At 43.8% G+C, this 20211-nt stretch overlaps 1 long non-coding RNA gene across 1 annotated transcript; it reads right to left on the reverse strand.

The window, feature by feature from the left end:
- Nucleotides 1-12078: 12078 nt before the first annotated feature.
- On the reverse strand, nt 12079-19862 carry LOC138852631 (uncharacterized). Its single transcript, XR_011391924.1, has 3 exons — nt 19578-19862; nt 12621-12803; nt 12079-12269 (listed from the first exon to the last, which is right to left on the reverse strand). It is a non-coding gene; the product is annotated as an uncharacterized lncRNA (long non-coding RNA).
- Nucleotides 19863-20211: the final 349 nt, after the last annotated feature.

The raw sequence follows: 20211 nt of genomic DNA on the forward strand, positions 1-20211 counted from the left end.
GGCCAGTGACTATATATATATATATATATATATATATATATATATATATATATATATATATATATATATATATATATATATATATATATATATATATATATATATATGTCGTGCCGAATATGTAAAACTGGTCAATTAACAAGAACTCGTTTAATATTAAGTCCTTTCTGAAATTTTCTTTTATACGCTTGAAGATATATATTTTTCATTAATGTTAATGTAAAAAATTTTAATTTTGCCCCAAAAGAATCTTAGAAAACTTACCTAACCTTATTATAACAAGAGCAGTTTATTTTAGCCTAACGCAACTAAATACAATTTAGATTTGTTTACAGTAATTTAATACTAAACAAACACAATGAAATATATTTTTTCGTTGGGTTCAGAATGATTTTGGCGAAATTATTGCATACACAAATTTTCACTTGTCCTATATGGCAAGATGAATGTTGCTATTTAAGCCAAGATCGCAAGTTCTGCCTATTCGGCACGACATATATATATATATATATATATATATATATATATATATATATATATATATATATATATATATATATATATATATATATATATATATAGAGAAAATATATATATATATATATACAGATAATATATATATATACAAATATATATATATATATATATATATATATATATATATATATATATATATATATATATATATATATATATAATGAGAGAGAGAGTACAATCTGCAGAGAGACTGGCAAGGTTACCCAAGTGATGTTCTAGACCACTCTGCCACAAATGCCTCAAAAGCTGGGCAACCTGGTTTACAAGCTGTTTCTTCCCAGCCCGGGCACATCAGTGGGCCTCAAGTATGGTTTCAAGCTATTTCATTCTGTATATTCTGGCCTCACAAGCGATTTTTATATCAGTGCACCACGCAGAAACAGGTGGGTATATACAGAGAAAGATCGCAGTCAGCAGGATGCAAACCCACTACAGGGAGACTGGAAAGATTCCCAAAGCGATGCTCTGCACCACTCGGCCACAAATGCCTCAAAAGTTGGGCAGCCTGGTTTACGGTGGAGAGCAGGGTTCGGCAACCTGCGGCCCGTGGGCTGGATCTGGCCCATAACTCGAAATACTCCGGCCCGCAGTACCTAAGAGGAAATATATCAACCCGGCCCACAGGCCATTTTTTTTTTTTTTTTTTAAGGACTTCCACCATCTTGAATTACAGAACAAGCACAGACAGTGAAGCTTGGCAAAACTACGATCAACTGTGGCGGAGAGCCACTGTCTCGTACTATATATTTTTTTTTTTTGTATCAGTGGTGTTACTAGCCCATACATGAGCCAACATATGTGCTTAAAATTTTAAAATAAAGAAATAAAAGAAATAAAAGCATTTAGAGTACTAATATATTTTAACATTAATATTTGTTAGTTTTATTAGTTCAGATATTCTACAACTCCCGTTTTCAGTGTGACGTCAATGTTGGGAGAGCAAGTATTTTTGAAAAATTAAATACATTGAGTAAATTGAGAAACCGAGTTATTGATGCCCATTTAGATGACATCCTGCATCTGGCCTTTTCCAGCTTGTCACCTGGTGTTATTTATTGCTTGAGACCTCTTCAAGGGGGGCTCCTTGGCGTGGTGAAGAGGCTCTTGGTCTGAGGAATTAGCCCTGTCGGTCTTCTTCCTCAGACCGAACCTAATTACCCCCCATTCTCCCCTCCCCTATCCCATCCTCCCCTTTTTTCATTCCTCCTCCTCCTCCTCACCCCTCCCTTTTGCCCTTCCTCTTTTTGTCCTTTGGGATTTCTCCCACAGGCGCGCTAGTTCCAAGGTAGGGGAAAGGACACCGGGGTCCATCCCATTCCATTGAGGTTCTTGGCGATGGCGTAGTTTGCCGTGGAATCTGGATTGCCTGGGGATGTCCCGATCCCTCTCCGGTATCCTGGAGTAGCTTTGGGTGTCTTTCGGGCGACGGGTGTATCTCTGGAAGCCACCTTTCGGATTCCGGGGGTGGTGGCCGAAGGAGGTATGCTTTGTGGCAGATATCCGGCCGCCCTCTCTTTTGTCCACCGAGGTAGCTTGGCAGATGTGAGGTTGCTATCCCGGATTGCTGGTTTACTGGCATGAAGGGTAGGGTATGGCACGGGTTCCATGCTGCATCTGCGCTACTAGCGGTGTTGAGGTCCTCTTGGGCGCGGAGGGAGATTTCCGGCCCTGTCATTCCTCCTGGGAACTATTCCTCCCCGCTCTCCCCTTTTTTTATTCTTTTTTTTATTTTTATTTTCTTTTCTTTCTTTTTTTTTCTTAAAAACAAAAAGCAAAGGAGTAACCTAACCATGGCAGCCCTAGTCCATGAACCCACCACCCCCGGGCCCCTTCTTGATACTGCACCCCATTCTGACCCTGCCTTGTGTTTAGACCACTCTTCAGACACTCCTGATGCCCCTGTACCTCTTGCTGGTGCTGTTTCCTCACCCGCTTCAGGTACCGGGGCTTCGACTGACTCCTTCGATTTGTCTGAACTCCGCTCTCCTTTGACTATGCTTCCGGCTTCTCCCTCTATGGTACGGCAATTTTCGAATCGCCCGCCAATTTCACGCCGGACCAACTCCGGCCCTACTCCTAAACTCCAACGTCAATCTCCTGATGATGCTCCTTCGTTACCTTCCCGTTCTACTCGGAAAAGACCAACACGTCAAGCACTCCCTCTCCACCCTCAGTTTCGGACTACACAATGGACTAAATTCTTTACTTTAAGACCGACTTCTTCTTCTGCCTACCTTTCTGACCATAGTATTGGCAAAGCGCTCCTGCATCATGTTGGTAGAGATATTTCATTTCATGCTCTCAAGAGCGGTATGCACATCGTCACTGTCCAGAATGCTACCCAAGCTCATGATCTTTCTCTCCTTTCGAATATCGATACTACTCCTATCACTATTGAAAAACATCTTTCTCTCAATTCTTGTAGTGGTACTGTCATTCTGCCCCATACCATAGTCCAACAGAATTTCCAGTCATGTGGCAATGACATTTTTGAACAGCTGGAACTCTAGGATCTCCCAATCCTCAAAGTAGACTCTTATGTCCTTCCTGCCCGGGGACGGAGACATTACCCTTGCAATGTGGCTCGTTTAACTTTTGACAGCCGAGAACTCCCGTCCTCTGTATATGTCGTGGGACATCGGTTACAAGTTCGAAAGGTGATACCTATACCGCAACAATGTAGAAATTGCTGGCGTTTTGGTCACCCAGCGAAATATTGCAGATCTATGGCCGAATGCCCAGTCTGTGGTGCCGACGACCATTCTAATACATCTTGCAGTCAACCTCCATCTTGCCTTAATTGTAATGAAGCTCACCCTTCGTACTCCCACCGTTGCCAGGTCTACTTAAATGAATGTGAAATCCGTTCCCTCAAAGAGGCAGAAGGTCTCCCTTATGCTATGGCAGTTACTCATCTCCGCCTCCAAGGGAGACTACCCCGTGTTTCTTATTCTCGTGTTTCCAAACATCCCCCCACTTCTGGGGTCCCATCTTCTGCAGCCTCCTCTGTTGTTACCCCTCCCATAGCCACTACGGCATCTAATCCTTTTGCTGTCCTTGGCTCTGACGTCCCGACTACAACTCAGTCTGTTCTCACATCTTCGCGTCCTTCCTCACAAGCCCCAGTATCGACAAGACCTCGTACGACACCTAATACCAATTGCCCCTCTACTCAGAAGTCCAAAAAATCCACATTGCTCAAATCTTCTTTGCCCCTTCCTTCCCTTCTTCCACCTCCACACTTTACCTTTCCAGTCTCTGTACCTAGTTCTTCCCCTCTCTCTGGCTCTATTACAAGTGTGGAGATTCACCCTCCTCCTCGTACTATGCCTTCCACCCCCGTCCCCTCCCAAGTTTCTCCCTCTTCTGTCACCTCCCAGGTTTCTGCCTCTTCTGTCCCCCCCCACACTTCATCTCCAGTCCCTTACAGTCTTCCCTCCCCCTCTACTTTGGTACAGTCCATTACTGTTCCAATCTTTACTCACCCTCCTCCTTCTATCTCCAATATGGTCTCCCATACATCTTTGAATTCAGAAACACTTGAAGCCATTTCAGAATATATTGCAGAGACTAAACCTTCAATGGACACTGATTCACTTCCTGTTCCTTCTCTTCCCTCTCCTCCATCTTCACAACCCCATTCTTCGCAACGCTCCGTTCCTTCGCTACTTGAACGTCTTCCAATGCCACCACATGTTGACTTTTCTAACCCCTCTAGTCCATAGGTGCCCTTACCTACAGATTCCTGATATTTTCTTCATCGCCAATCATGGCCTATTTACAGTGGAATATCCGCGGCCTCAGGGGTATAGGCTTCTTCAGTAAAGTACAGAAAAGTTGATAGAAGCAGAAGATACTTGAAGACGATGTAATCAGTCCATCACCCTTAAAGTTTTGAGGTGATCAGTCCCTCAGTCTGGAGAAGAGCATTGTTCCAAGGTATGAAGCAATATGGAGATGAAGTGACAGGATGGAGCTTTTTATAGCGCCAAGAGGTGAGACGTAGGCCACTAGGAGAGGTAAGAACTCAGATGCTGAGAGGTCAGGTCCCTCTCAAATCCAGCCGCTCTCACTAGTGGAAGTTGTCGAAGTTGATTGCAGGTCTGTACCAAGATACCCTTGTGTTGCAGTGTCTGACAGATTGAACATTAAAATGGTATAAAATACCGACAGGTTGTTAGGTAAGACACATATGCAACAGTTAGGTATCTTTATTATGAAACGTTTCGCCTACACAGTAGGCTTCTTCAGTAAAGTACAGAAAAGTTGATAGAAGCAGAAGATACTTGAAGACGATGTAATCAGTCCATCACCCTTAAAGTTTTGAGGTGGTCAGTCCCTCAGTCTGGAGAAGAGCATTGTTCCAAGGTATGAAACAATATGGAGATGAAGTGACAGGATGGAGCTTTTTATAGCGCCAAGAGGTGAGACGTAGGCCACTAGGAGAGGTAAGAACTCAGATGCTGAGAGGTCAGGTCCCTCTCAAATCCAGCCGCTCTCACTAGTGGAAGTTGTCGAAGTTGATTGCAGGTCTGTACCAAGATACCCTTGTGTTGCAGTGTCTGACAGATTGAACATTAAAATGGTATAAAATACCGACAGGTTGTTAGGTAAGACACATATGCAACAGTTAGGTATCTTTATTATGAAACGTTTCGCCTACACAGTAGGCTTCTTCAGTAAAGTAGAGAAAAGTTGATAGAAGCAGAAGATACTTGAAGACGATGTAATCAGTCCATCACCCTTAAAGTTTTGAGGTGGTCTGGAGAAGAGCATTGTTCCAAGGTATGAAACAATATGGAGATGAAGTGACAGGATGGAGCTTTTTATAGCGCCAAGAGGTGAGACGTAGGCCACTAGGAGAGGTAAGAACTCAGATGCTGAGAGGTCAGGTCCCTAACTGTTGCATATGTGTCTTACCTAACAACCTGTCGGTATTTTATACCATTTTAATGTTCAATCTGTCAGACACTGCAACACAAGGGTATCTTGGTACAGACCTGCAATCAACTTCGACAACTTCCACTAGTGAGAGCGGCTGGATTTGAGAGGGACCTGACCTCTCAGCATCTGAGTTCTTACCTCTCCTAGTGGCCTACGTCTCACCTCTTGGCGCTATAAAAAGCTCCATCCTGTCACTTCATCTCCATATTGTTTCATACCTTGGAACAATGCTCTTCTCCAGACTGAGGGACTGACCACCTCAAAACTTTAAGGGTGATGGACTGATTACATCGTCTTCAAGTATCTTCTGCTTCTATCAACTTTTCTGTACTTTACTGAAGAAGCCTACTGTGTAGGCGAAACGTTTCATAATAAAGATACCTAACTGTTGCATATGTGTCTTACCTAACAACCTGTCGGTATTTTATACCATTTTAATGTTCAATCTGTCAGACACTGCAACACAAGGGTATCTTGGTACAGACCTGCAATCAACTTCGACAACTTCCACTAGTGAGAGCGGCTGGATTTGAGAGAGACCTGACCTCTCAGCATCTGAGTTCTTACCTCTCCTAGTGGCCTACGTCTCACCTCTTGGCGCTATAAAAAGCTCCATCCTGTCACTTCATCTCCATATTGTTTCATACCTTGGAACAATGCTCTTCTCCAGACTGAGGGACTGACCACCTCAAAACTTTAAGGGTGATGGACTGATTACATCGTCTTCAAGTATCTTCTGCTTCTATCAACTTTTCTGTACTTTACTGAAGAAGCCTACTGTGTAGGCGAAACGTTTCATAATAAAGATACCTAACTGTTGCATATGTGTCTTACCTAACAACCTGTCGGTATTTTATACCATTTTAATGTTCAATCTGTCAGACACTGCAACACAAGGGTATCTTGGTACAGACCTGCAATCAACTTCGACAACTTCCACTAGTGAGAGCGGCTGGATTTGAGAGGGACCTGACCTCTCAGCATCTGAGTTCTTACCTCTCCTAGTGGCCTACGTCTCACCTCTTGGCGCTATAAAAAGCTCCATCCTGTCACTTCATCTCCATATTGTTTCATACCTTGGAACAATGCTCTTCTCCAGACTGAGGGACTGACCACCTCAAAACTTTAAGGGTGATGGACTGATTACATCGTCTTCAAGTATCTTCTGCTTCTATCAACTTTTCTGTACTTTACTGAAGAAGCCTACTGTGTAGGCGAAACGTTTCATAATAAAGATACCTAACTGTTGCATATGTGTCTTACCTAACAACCTGTCGGTATTTTATACCATTTTAATGGCCTCAGGGGTAATCGGGGTGAGCTTCAGATGTTGCTTTCCAGGTTTTCCCCCGTTGGTGCTTGCTTACAAGAACCAAAATTACACTCGGCTGTTTTCCAACCTATCTCAGGCTATAATTTATTGTATTCTTCGGATCCTTTCTCAGATGGGACCTTTAATGAAAGTGCCCTTCTTCTACGCAATGATATTCCGTACTGTCAACTATTTGTCCATACCTCGCTGCATTACACTGCAGCCTGTATCCACTTGAATAAGTGGTTTACAATATGTTCTTTATATCTCTCTCCTTCTTGAGCATTTTCTATCCCAGACTTTGCCTTTCTTGTTTCATCCTTACCACCACCACTTCTGTTACTTGGTGATTTTAATGTCCACCATTTCCTCTGGGGGGTCTCATTGTGACTCACGTGGCATTCAGTTGGAGGCTTTTCTCGCCTCTCACCCCCTCCATGTTTTAAATACGGGTACTCCCACCCATTTTGATCCTCGTACTCATACTCTCTCTTGCATCGATCTATCAGTCTGCTCTTCCTCCACTGCACTAGACTTCACCTGGTCTGTTCTACCAGACTTACATGACAGCGATCATTTTCCGATCATTCTTACTTCTCCTTCCTATTCACCACCTTTCCGTAGCCCTCGCTGGCAATTTGATCGGGCAAATTGGGATCTTTACTCACACCTCACTGCTTTTAGTGAGGTTCCTTCTTCATCCTCCATTGATGAGCTCCTACACATCTTCTCGACGTCAGTTTATACCGCAGCTTCTCATTCTATACCCCAAACCTCAGGCAGGCATTCTCAGAAGTGCGTGCCTTGGTGGTCTCCTGCTTGTGCTCGTGCAGTACGTTTGAAACGTGCTGCATGGGGCAGGTACAGGTACAACAGAACCGCTGAGAGACTTCTTGATTTTAAGCAGAAGCGTGCGATCGCTCGCCGTGTCATCCGTGAAGCTAAACGCACTTGTTGGCGAGACTATGTTTCCACCATCACCTCTGCTTCTTCTATGAGTGCAGTCTAGAAAAAACTGAGGAAATTGAGTGGTAAATACTCTCCTGACCCGGCTCCTGTTCTACAGGTTGCTGGTGTTGATGTAGCAAGCCCTCTCGACGTTGCCATTGAACTTGGCACACATCTGGTCCGTATTTCCCGAGGGCTCCATCTATGCCCCTCATTTCTTTCCTCAAAGTCTGCCAGAGAGTTAGTACCCTTGGACTTTTCTTCTCTCAGAGAAGAACAGTATAATGTGCCTTTTACACTTCAAGAACTGGAGGCAACGCTCTCAGCTTGCCGATCATCGGCAGCTTGGCCTGACGACATTCATATTCGTATGTTACAACATTTACATCGGTCAGCCCTTGTAGTCCTCTTACACCTCTTACACCTCTTCAATCTTATTTGGGCACAAGGAGTTCTTCCCCAGTTGTGGAAATCTGCCATTGTTCTCCCTTTCCGCAAACCGGGTACTACAGGACATGATGCCTCCCACTATCGCCCCATCGCTCTTACTAGTGCAGTTTGCAAAGTGATGGAACGTCTCGTAAATCGACGTTTAATGTGGTATTTGGAGACTCACAACAGTCTCTCCGCTAGTCAATATGGCTTTCGTAAGGGTCGTTCTACCATAGACCCCTTACTACGCTTGGATACGTATGTTCGTAATGCCTTTGCGAATAATCACTCGGTTATTGCCATATTTTTTGACCTTGAGAAGGCATATGACACAACTTGGAGGTATAATATTTTGGCCCAGGCCCATTCCTTAGGCCTCCGAGGCAATCTACCATCCTTCCTTAAGAACTTTTTAACTGACAGACATTTCCGTGTTCCAGTCAATAATGTTCTTTCCCCGGACTTCGTCCAAGCTGAAGGTGTCCCTCAGGGATGTGTTCTAAGCACAACACTGTTTCTCCTTGCTATAAATGATTTGGCCTCTGTTCTTCCACCCAATATTTGGTCATCACTCTATGTTGATGACTTCGCTATTGCTTGTGCAGGCGCTGACTGTCATCTTATTGCAGTTTCTCTCCAGCATGCGGTCGACCGTGTTTCCACTTGGGCCACCACGCATGGGTTTAAATTTTCAAGTACCAAAACTCACCAAATTACTTTCACTAGACGCTCTGTTATCTCCGATCATCCTTTGTATCTCTATGGCTCCCGTATCCCCGAACGTGATACAGTCAGGTTTCTAGGCCTTCTCTTTGACCGTCGGTTATCCTGGAAACCTCACATTGCCTCTCTGAAGGCAACTTGTCACAGCTGGCTAAACCTTCTTAAAACCCTTGCTCATCTTTCCTGGGGAGCTGATCGTCGAACTCTGCTTCGCCTACATTCAGCCCTCGTTTTATCGAAACTCGATTATGGTGACCAGATTTATTCCGTGGCCTCTCCTGCTACTCTCTCTAGCCTTAACTCTATCCATCACCAAGGATTACGTTTGTGCCTTGGTGCTTTTCGCTCTTACCCTGTTGAGAGCCTCTATACAGAAGCGAATGTTCCATCCTTGTCTGATCGCCGTGATGCCCATTGCCTTCGCTACTATGTACGCTCTCACGATCTACACAATCCTTCCATTTATAGAATGGTCACCGATATTAGTAGACATTGTTTATTCGTTCGCCGCCCCTGTTTGCTCCGTCCCTTTTCTCTTCGCCTACATTCACTCTTGTCTTCCCTTCAGTTACCACCTTTATATGTTCATGTAGCATCTCACTTTTCCCTACCCCCCTGGGAAGTTCCAGCTGTTTGGGTCTATTCTTTCTCACTCCCTTGCTCGAAAGCTGAACTGCCAACGGTGGCTTCCCACTCTCTTTTTCTTGATCACTTCCACTCCCATTCTCATGCCACCGCTGTGTACACAGATGGCTCTAAGTCTTCAGACGGCGTCGGATTCGCAGCAGTGTTTCCGGACAGCGTCGTACGGGGACATTTACTATCTTCAGCTAGCATTTTTACTGCTGAACTGTATGCCATTCTTACAGCACTTATTCGTATCGCATCTATGCCTGTGTCATCATTTGTAGTAGTCTCAGACTCCCTTAGTGCTCTACAGGCTATACGAAAATTTGATACATCTCATCCCCTAGTTCTCCGTATCCAACTTTGGCTACGCCGTATCTCTACCAAACATAAAGATATTGTTTTTTGTTGGGTCCCTGGTCATGTCGACGTACAGGGCAATGAACAGGCAGACACTGCTGCGCGGTCAGCAGTACATGACCTACCAATTTCCTATCGAGGTGTTCCATTTCTGGACTATTTTGCTGCAATAGCTACCCACCTTCGCACCCGTTGGCAGCAACGTTGGTCAACTCTGCTCGGTAACAAACTTCATTCTATTAAACCGAGCATAGGTTACTGGCCGTCTTCTTGTCATCAGTGCCGAGGTTGGGAGACCACTCTCTCCCGCCTTCGCACTGGTCACACTCGTCTTACTCATGGGTATCTCATGGAGAGGCACCCTGTTCCTCTCTGTGAGCAGTGTCAAGTTCCAGTATCGATTAGCCACATTCTGTTAGACTGCCCTTTCTATCAACGAGCACGCAGAATTTACCTCTAACGTCGTCTTCGTTCTACTACTCTCTCTTTACCTTCCCTTCTTGCAGATGGACCCTCCTTTAATCCTGATTCTCTCATTGACTTCTTGACAACGACTGATTTACTCCACAAACTCTGATGATACTTTTCGCACTCCCCTCAGCCCTTTCTAGTTCAGTCTCTTGCTGCCCTTTACCCTTTCACCATCCACTACCCCGCTGTTATCCGTAACCTATTACTCATCCATCTCCCTTTTACCACCTGATGCCCTCGCTTCCTTCCTGCCCTGCAGCGCTGTATAGTCCTTGTGGCTTAGCGCTTCTTTTTGATTATAATAATAATAATGTAGTGGAAGTAAATAAATGAACACTTATTTCTAGGAAAGTGCATCTGGGATTTGCAGGGCATCTAATCTGATTAAAGAATTAGATTTCAAACTTCAGCATAACCTAGTTTTTCATATTTTTTTCAAGATATCAATAGTCAAGCAAATATACAGGCGTAAACTAGGCCTCATATACAGAAAAACATCATATTATATAATAGAAAAAATATATTTCAGTTTACCTGTATTTTTGTTCCCTTAAATCGTACAGTAATGTCTCAGTGCCTGAAATGCAGCTTAAATCTGCGTTATTTTGTGAAAATTTGTACTTAAATTATTCGCCCACTGAGATTCAAAGACAAGTTTGCTTTTCGATCAGATATGTCTTGACATGTTGACTCGTCACTGACAACTTGTGTTGAAAATGCTCACTCATATACTGCAGTTGAGAGCGCTCATATACGTCAACATACACACCTGAAAAAGTTTGTTTATTGTGAAATAGGTTTTCTAGGGCACATATTGGCTCTTTGCTATGTCTTCTTTTTGCGCAAATTAGATATCCCTGAAGGAATTCTTTTCAATAGTTGTCCGATTTTCTTCCTCGTGCTTTTCGACTTTATTTCGCTCATAACTCGACAATCCCTCATCCAGATTCTAGAAACAACTGGCTTTTGCAGGTACCCAATGACCAAAGTTACTGAACCTATTCCCAACATCATTGAATGGCTCAGATAACTACCAAAACTCTCGGCGGCGTAGCTTCAAACAACCTTATGTAAGTTAGTGTTGTCAGTACTCTCAAAAAGCGGTGAGAGAAGTTTGGCTAATTGTTTATCAATACTTGGCATGTCTGTTACCAGTGCTGGACATGACAGTGCTAACATCTAGTTTAAATTCTGGCGACTAATTCTCTTATTTAGAGGTTCACGTGTATGTTTAGCCCTGCTGTATGTTCTTGTTATTTCTGAAAATTCCCAGGGAGGCCAAAATGTTTCCAGGAGAGCGACGCCTCCCCTAATCCCTTGTCCTTGGTAGCGGGCCTGACTTCCTTGGATCAAATATGAATGCCTGTCATTGCCCCATGCACTGAAATAATACAAGAACTAGACTCCCTGGGTGGATACATTTAAAACTCTTTGGCCTTTTTAAATTGTAGCTCACCATTTCCTGTACCTCCTGATAGGGTTTAGTTATAGCTTCTAAGTCTGTTGAGGGTGTTCAACTTCATATCTTTACTATTAAGGAGTTTAAGGTAAAGCTAAGATGCCTTTTATGTGGGTTGAGATACATGGGATATCTCACCCTGGTCGTGCAGCCACCGAAACAAGCCTGTTTGCTCTTTAATTATTTATATACACAAGTTAATAACATTAAGTAACCTAGTCTAACCTAACCCCCTCCAACGTAACTTTCTTTCTACCAGCTTAATCTCCAGCATCAGGGACTTACCTGCAGAGATCAACCAGAGACCACCAACCTCGCATCCTTACCTGAGCAAGTGGTCCTGGGCCACTGTGGGTAGACTGTGAACATTGATGCCTGTCGCGTCGGTAAAGCTACCACCAAAGCCTAGCATGGTCTGGATGGTGTCCTCTCGATTCAGCTTAACTACTACACTATCTGGGGAAGACCAAGTGTTGATACAGGTTTGGACGGATCATATATCGACAAACATAGCTTTCTAAATGTCACTGATTCAACACATGTATTTTAGGAAAAAACACATTTGGCAGTTTAACATTTCGATCTGTTCTTATCTTCAAGGAATGGATTGTAAGCCGAAAGGTACAGTATATACTTCGAATTCATTTTAATCTTTGTTAGGAATTACAGTGGAGTGAAATGCAACCTTAATGAACGATTCTCGTGCATATGCTAAACTTTACACGCAATGAGCTAACCCTATCACTCATCGAAAATTATATTCCTTGCCTCTCGAAAAGCATTTTACGCCCAACATTCACCACTCACCGGAGTTCTTATCGCAGGCAACAGGCAAGGTCTCTACGTTGAACCTAAGGCCATCCTTGCTGGAGGTGACGACAGTGAAGCTGCCTTCAGAGGGGAACTCGATAATGCCTGGCTGGTCGCAGTAGGTGGCGTCACAGACACACACTACACTGTCGTACTCGAACTGGCGAGGGTGGCACACATCTGGAAGGTTGGCATTAATAGTAGTGACAATACTATTAATCTTAACTAGTTGTGGTTCAGTTGCATTGGGGCGATCAAGTAAGGTTTTTCCCAGTCTTTTACACCAGCGAATCTCACAATACACAGTTATATGAAATAATCTCTACAAAATGCTGTGAAACATTTTATCACACACTATTCCCACATACGTACACCTTTTTAAAGGACATGGTATGTGCGCGTATGACTCCAGAAAGTCAGCACTGACGTCAATAACTTGGCTGTGAATAAGAATAAGCAGCCTTTTATTAAGCCTGACACAATTAAAATGATTAGGAGTATTAAGCAATGTATTGGTGAATATTGTATAAAAAAAAACTCTTCATATATATGTCAGTTTCTGGGATTTGTTCTGAAACCGGACGCGTATTAGTCCTGAGTATCCCGAACAAGCCCCCATGTTATCCTTGTAACTGTGTAACGTAAATAAAAGTTCTGGTTCCTAAGGATAAACGACCTGCCTAGTCTAAGGGCATTTATATTATTTAAATAGAAAAAGAAACCACTCTAGGGCCAGTTTGTATCTTCACATTAAATGTAGACAATATTAAATTTATTATAAGGAAGACAAAAATTCACCTATGGAAATTATATATATATATATATATATATATATATTATTTATATATATATATATATATATATATATATATATATATATATATATATATATAATCAAAACAACCACTGTGAAAGAATAGAGAAGTTCCAAGCGCTTTCGTGACTACTCACATTATCAAGGAACAATGAAATTAAAGCATCAAAGGAAGGTATATAAAGGGGTAGCCCACACCTCACTATCAGATCCCACAACAAAGAAGCACCTGACGCGAGACAACAGGCCCGCCGGCCGAACTAGACAGGTCCTTCATGCAACCCACCAACAAACTATTCTACCCAAGAAATAAGAAATTTAAAAAATTATTATTTCTCCAATATATTATTAAATTCTTCCCAAATTCTATTAATTATAAATGGATCTAATTTATATAAACCAAAGGAAATATTCATTATTGTCAAAACTGCTTTTAATGAAACAAGATTCAATTATATTCCTGTCGACCATGGACTTGCTTGATACTACTTTCTCAACTTTTTGAAAATCAATTGGATGGTTAAAATCTCTTACATGAATAAATAGAGCATTGGAATCTTGTCCAGTTCTAATGCTATATTTATGTTGTTTTAATTTTAGTTTGAGCGAAATGTAAGAGTTTGGTCTAGAAGTTACAGAAAATTACCCAGACTGCCTGTTGTAAATAACTCCTAACCACTTAAACTTGCCTAAATTCAGTCATACCTAGCTAAAATATTGGATATTATAAATAACTTGTTAACGCATATGAACAGCATTGTAATGTGTTTGTAGCAGAATTCATGTCTGTATAAATTACAATTCGTTACGACTTACCAGATCATTAATTTATAAATAGTTAATTACCACTGTAATTTCCTTAGCTATCAGAACTTTGGGACCGATCCCTTGAACCCATAATCTACCTTCTGTCATCTCTTGACTTCCGCCCACGATGATTCTTAATCGTCTCATGCACTGTAGTTTAGTGCCTCGTTTCTGTCTCATTTCTTAAAAATGAATGTGTGTGTGTGTGTGTGTGTGTACTCACCTAGTTGTACTCACCTAGTTGAGGTTGCGGGGGTCGAGTCCGAGCTCCTGGCCCCGCCTCTTCACTGATCGCTACTAGGTCACTCTCCCTGAACCGTGAGCTTTATCATACCTCTGCTTAAAGCTATGTATGGATCCTGCCTCTACTACATCGCTTCCCAAACTATTCCACTTACTGACTACTCTGTGGCTGAAGAAATACTTCCTAACATCCCTGTGATTCATCTGTGTCTTCAACTTCCAACTGTGTCCCCTTGTTACTGTGTCCAATCTCTGGAACATCCTGTCTTTGTCCACCTTGTCAATTCCTCTCAGTATTTTGTATGTCGTTATCATGTCCCCCCTATCTCTCCTGCCCTCCAGTGTCGTCAGGTTGATTTCCCTTAACCTCTCCTCGTAGGACATACCTCTTAGCTCTGGGACTAGTCTTGTTGCAAACCTTTGCATTTTCTCTAGTTTCTTTACGTGCTTGGCTAGGTGTGGGTTCCAAACTGGTGCCGCATACTCCAATATGGGCCTAACGTACACGGTGTACAGGGTCCTGAACGATTCCTTATTAAGATGTCGGAATGCTGTTCTGAGGTTTGCTAGGCGCCCATATGCTGCAGCAGTTATTTGGTTGATGTGCGCTTCAGATGTGCCTGGTGTTATACTCACCCCAAGATCTTTTTCCTTGAGTGAGGTTTGTAGTCTCTGGCCCCCTAGACTGTACTCCGTCTGCGGTCTTCTTTGCCCTTCCCCAATCTTCATGACTTTGCACTTGGTGGGATTGAACTCCAGGAGCCAATTGCTGGACCAGGTCTGCAGCCTGTCCAGATCCCTTTGTAGTTCTGCCTGGTCTTCGATCGAGTGAATTCTTCTCATCAACTTCACGTCATCTGCAAACAGGGACACCTCAGAGTCTATTCCTTCCGTCATGTCGTTCACAAATACCAGAAACAGCACTGGTCCTAGGACTGACCCCTGTGGGACCCCGCTGGTCACAGGTGCCCACTCTGACACCTCGCCACGTACCATGACTCGCTGCTGTCTTCCTGACAAGTATTCCCTGATCCATTGTAATGCCTTCCCTGTTATCCCTGCTTGGTCCTCCAGTTTTTGCACCAATCTCTTGTGTGGAACTGTGTCAAACGCCTTCTTGCAGTCCAAGAATATGCAATCCACCCACCCCTCTCTCTCTTGTCTTACTGCTGTCACCATGTCATAGAACTCCAGTAGGTTTGTGAAACAGGATTTCCCATCCCTGAAACCATGTTGGCTGCTGTTGATGAGATCATTCCTTTCTAGGTGTTCCACCACTCTTCTCCTGATAATCTTCTCCATGATTTTGCATACTATACATGTCAGTGACACTGGTCTGTAGTTTAATGCTTCATGTCTGTCTCCTTTTTTAAAGATTGGGACTACATTTGCTGTCTTCCATGCCTCAGGCAATCTCCCTGTTTCGATAGATGTATTGAATATTGTTGTTAGGGGTACACATAGCGCCTCTGCTCCCTCTCTCAATACCCATGGGGAGATGTTATCTGGCCCCATTGCCTTTGAGGTATCTAGCTCACTCAGAAGCCTCTTCACTTCTTCCTCGGTTGTGTGCACTGTGTCCAGCACATGGTGGTGTGCCCCACCTCTCCGTCTTTCTGGAGCCCCTTTTGTCTCCTCTGTGAACACTTCTTTGAATCTCTTGTTGAGTTTCTCACATACTTCACGGTCATTTCTTGTTGTCTCTCCTCCTTCCGTCCTTAGCCTGATTACCTGGTCCTTGACTGTTCTTTTCCTCCTGATGTGGCTGTACAACAGTTTCGGGTCAGATTTGGCTTTCGCTGCTATGTCATTTTCATATTGTCTTTGGGCCTCCCTTCTTATCTTTGCATATTCGTTTCTGGCTCTACGACTGCTCTCCTTATTCTCCTGGGTCCTTTGCCTTCTATATTTCTTCCATTCCCTAGCACACTTGGTTTTTGCCTCCCTGCACCTTTGGATAAACCATGGGCTCATCCTGGCTTTTTCATTATTCCTGTTACCCTTGGGTACAAACCTCTCCTCAGCCTCCTTGCATTTGTTGCTACATATTCCATCATCTCATTAACTGGCTTCCCTGCCAGTTCTCTGTCCCACTGAACCCCGTTCAGGAAGTTCCTCATTCCTGTGTAGTCCCCTTTCTTGTAGTTTGGCTTCATTCGTCCTGGCCTTCCTGCTTCTCCCTCCACTTGTAGCTCTACTGTGTATTCGAAGCTTAAAACCACATGGTCACTGGCCCCAAGGGGTCTTTCATATGTGATGTCCTCGATATCTGCACTACTCAAAGTGAATACTAAGTCCAGCCTTGCTGGTTCATCCTCTCCTCTCTCTCTTGTAGTGTCCCTTACGTGTTGGTACATGAAGTTTTCCAGTACAACCTCCATCATCTTAGCCCTCCATGTATCTTGGCCCCCATGCGGGTCCAAGTTCTCCCAATCGATCTCCTTGTGGTTAAAGTCACCCATGATCATGAGCTTTGCCCTGCATGCATGAGCTCTTCTGGCCACTCTAGCCAGTGTGTCAACCATCGCTCTATTGCTCTCGTCGTACTCTTGCCTTGGCCTCCTGCTGTTCTGTGGTGGGTTATACATCACTGCTATTACCACCTTGGGACCTCCAGAGTGAAGCGTTCCCGCTATGTAATCACTTTCTTCTCTGCTGTGTGTGTATGTGTGTGTGTGTGTGTGTGTGTGTGTGTATGTGTATGTGTGTGTGTGTATGTGTGTGTGTATGTGTGTGTGTATGTGTGTGTGTGTGTGTGTGTGTGTGTGTGTGTGTGTGTGTGTGTGTGTGTGTGTGTGTGTGTGTGTGTGTGTGCCCCCACTTCTAAGTATTCATACTGCTAATAAATACCGGAAGATACCAGTAATTCTAAGCTTACCAATACTTGTAACACTTATCGATTCTACTTATAAAATTCAGAAAGTAGCTAGGTTGTAAAATTTAGCTTGTCTCATCTTAAGTGTCTGACGTTATCCCTCACTACCGCTTTACTCCTTGCACTCTCGTCTATGCTATTTCTACTCTAATTCTGTAATGGCTTGCAGAAGTGAGTGACCAGTATCTAACAGTGATGCAGGACCAGAACTCAACCTTGCAAAATGCAACCTCAACAGGTGAATACTTGCGCTGACAGCGGTGTGATGACAAGTTGCCAGAAGCTGATGACGTAGTCGTCGTACATAGGCCTTCTATCACTATTTTGTAACTCCTTCACCCATGATGTTTATAACCATATATGCTCGTGCATCCCGCATTCTTTAAGTGATTTCACTTTTCACTTATTACAGAATACACTTCACATTCGGTGTTACACTTTATATGTATAATGGCATACAAACTTTTGTGACGTCACTGCTTCAGTAGGCCTACTGCCACCTTCCCTTGTTGTATATCTTATTTTTTCTTTCTCCTTTTGCTTATTAACTTTTTCACTCACATTACGGTGCCCCACATTTCACTTGTTAACCAAACGCTGGTAATTCTTGATCATCTGTTTCCACACTCACTTTGATCTTTTTATGTTTGTATCTGTGTGGCAACAGCCTAGTAGATCCACAACGGTTTGTGTGTGTGTGCGCGCGCGCTCGTGTGTGTGTGTACTCGCCTAATTGTGGTTACAGGAGTCGAGACTCAGCTCCTGAGTCTTCACTGAGTGCTACTTGGTCCTCTCTCTCCCTGCTCCATGAGCTTTATCATACTTCATCTTAAAGCTATGTATGGTTCCTGCCTCCACTACCTCACTTGCTAGACTATTCCACTTCCTGACTACTCAATGATTGAAGAAATATTTCCTAACATCCCTGTGATTCATCTGTGTCTTCAACTTTCAACTGTGTCCCCTTGTTGCTGTGTCCCATCTCTGGAACATCCTGTCTTTGTCCACCTTGTCAATTCCTCTCAGTATTTTGTATGTCGTTATCATGTCCCCCCTATCTCTCCCATCCTCCAGTGTCGTCAGGTTGATTTCCCTTAACCTCTCCTCGTAGGACATATATCTTAGCTCTGGGACTAGTCTTGTTGCAAACCTTTGCATTTTCTCTAGTTTCTTTACGTGCTTGGCTAGGTGTGGGTTCCAAACTGGTGCCGCATACTCCAATATGGGCCCAACGTACACGGTATACAGGGTCCTGAACGATTCCTTATTAAGATGTCGGAATGCTGTTCTGAGGTTTGCTAGGCGCCCACATGCTGCAGCAGTTATTTGGTTGATGTGCACTTCAGGAGATATGCCTGGTGTTATACTCACCCCAAGATCTTTTTCCTTGAGTGAGGTTCGTAGTCTCTGGCCCCCTAGACTATATTCCGTCTGCGGTCTTCTTTGCCCTTCCCCAATCTTCATGACTGCACTTGGTGGGGTTGAACTCCAGGAGCCAATTGCTGGACCAGGTCTGCAGCCTGTCCAGATCCCTTTGTAGTTCTGCCTGGTCTTCGATCGAATGAATTCTTCTCATCAACTTCACGTCATCTACAAACAGGGACACTTCGGAGTCTATTCCTTCCGTCATGTCGTTCACAAATACCAGAAACAGCACTGGTCCTAGGACTGACCCCAGTGGGACCTCGTTGGTCACAGGTGCCCACTCTGACACCTCGCCACGTACCATTCCTGTCAAGTATTCCCTGATCCATTGTAGTGCCTTCCCTGTTACCCCTGCTTGGTCCTCCAGTTTTTGCGTTAATCTCGTGTGTAGAACTGTCAAACGCCTTCTTGTGTGTGTGTGTGTGTGTGTGTGTGTGTGTGTGTGTGTGTGTGTGTGTGTGTGTGTGTGTGTGTGTGTGTGTGTGTGTGTGTGTCCCGCTTAATATTTGTACTTATAACTCATAACAATTGTGACCGGGTGTGGACGTGTGAATGGCTCATTACTTAGTAATTTATTCATGATTGTAACCATGTATAGGAGTGTAGGTGGTTCATTACCTTTGTAACTTGATCAGCTATAAAAACTTTGGGGTCCAGTCCCTGGACCCATTATGTACCTATGTAATCTTTTGACTACCGCCCACAGGATGGGTATGGAGTGCATAATAAAGATATAAAACTACATTGAGCAGAGGCGTAGCACAATGTAACCAAAACATGTACCACAAACTTCATGGCTGTAGAGACGTATAACTGCCCACCGCTCTTCTTGATTCGCCGGTACTCTTCCGGCCCGGGTCTCTCGCTCTCTATATATAGTCAGACCACATTAGTGGGGATTACAACCCCCTCCCTGCTCCACCCTCCCCAGGCAAACCCCCCTCCCACCAACCCTTGGGCTAGCACACTCAACAGGTCTCACACAATATCCCCCAACCCCTTCCCTACCCAACCTCCACACAACACCACACCAACCTCAAGTACCTCGCCACCCACAACCAATCTAGATTACATAAACTGCAAAATTGTAACAGCTGTGTACTCAGCGACAGCCCTCTCCCAAACTCACAACTTAGATTACTCACACACCCTCAACCTCCTATTAGCAGCCATCAGTCTTCCTTAAGTCCCTCCCTCATATTTCACTTCCATTATTATTATTATAATCAAAGGGGAAGCGCTAAACCCGTAGGATTATACAGCGCCCGGGGGGGGATGTGGAAGGCATTCAGGCTTAATTCGGAGAACTGGAGCACAGATCCAATTCCCTAAATCAAGAGCCCCTCACCAACATCAAGGAACCTTCCATGAGGGGTTTATTTCACTTCCAAAGGCTCCCCCACACCCTCTTTCCTCCCCCACCA

This window comes from Cherax quadricarinatus, chromosome 13 (assembly GCF_038502225.1).
Source record: "Cherax quadricarinatus isolate ZL_2023a chromosome 13, ASM3850222v1, whole genome shotgun sequence".
Lineage (NCBI taxonomy): Eukaryota > Metazoa > Arthropoda > Malacostraca > Decapoda > Parastacidae > Cherax > Cherax quadricarinatus.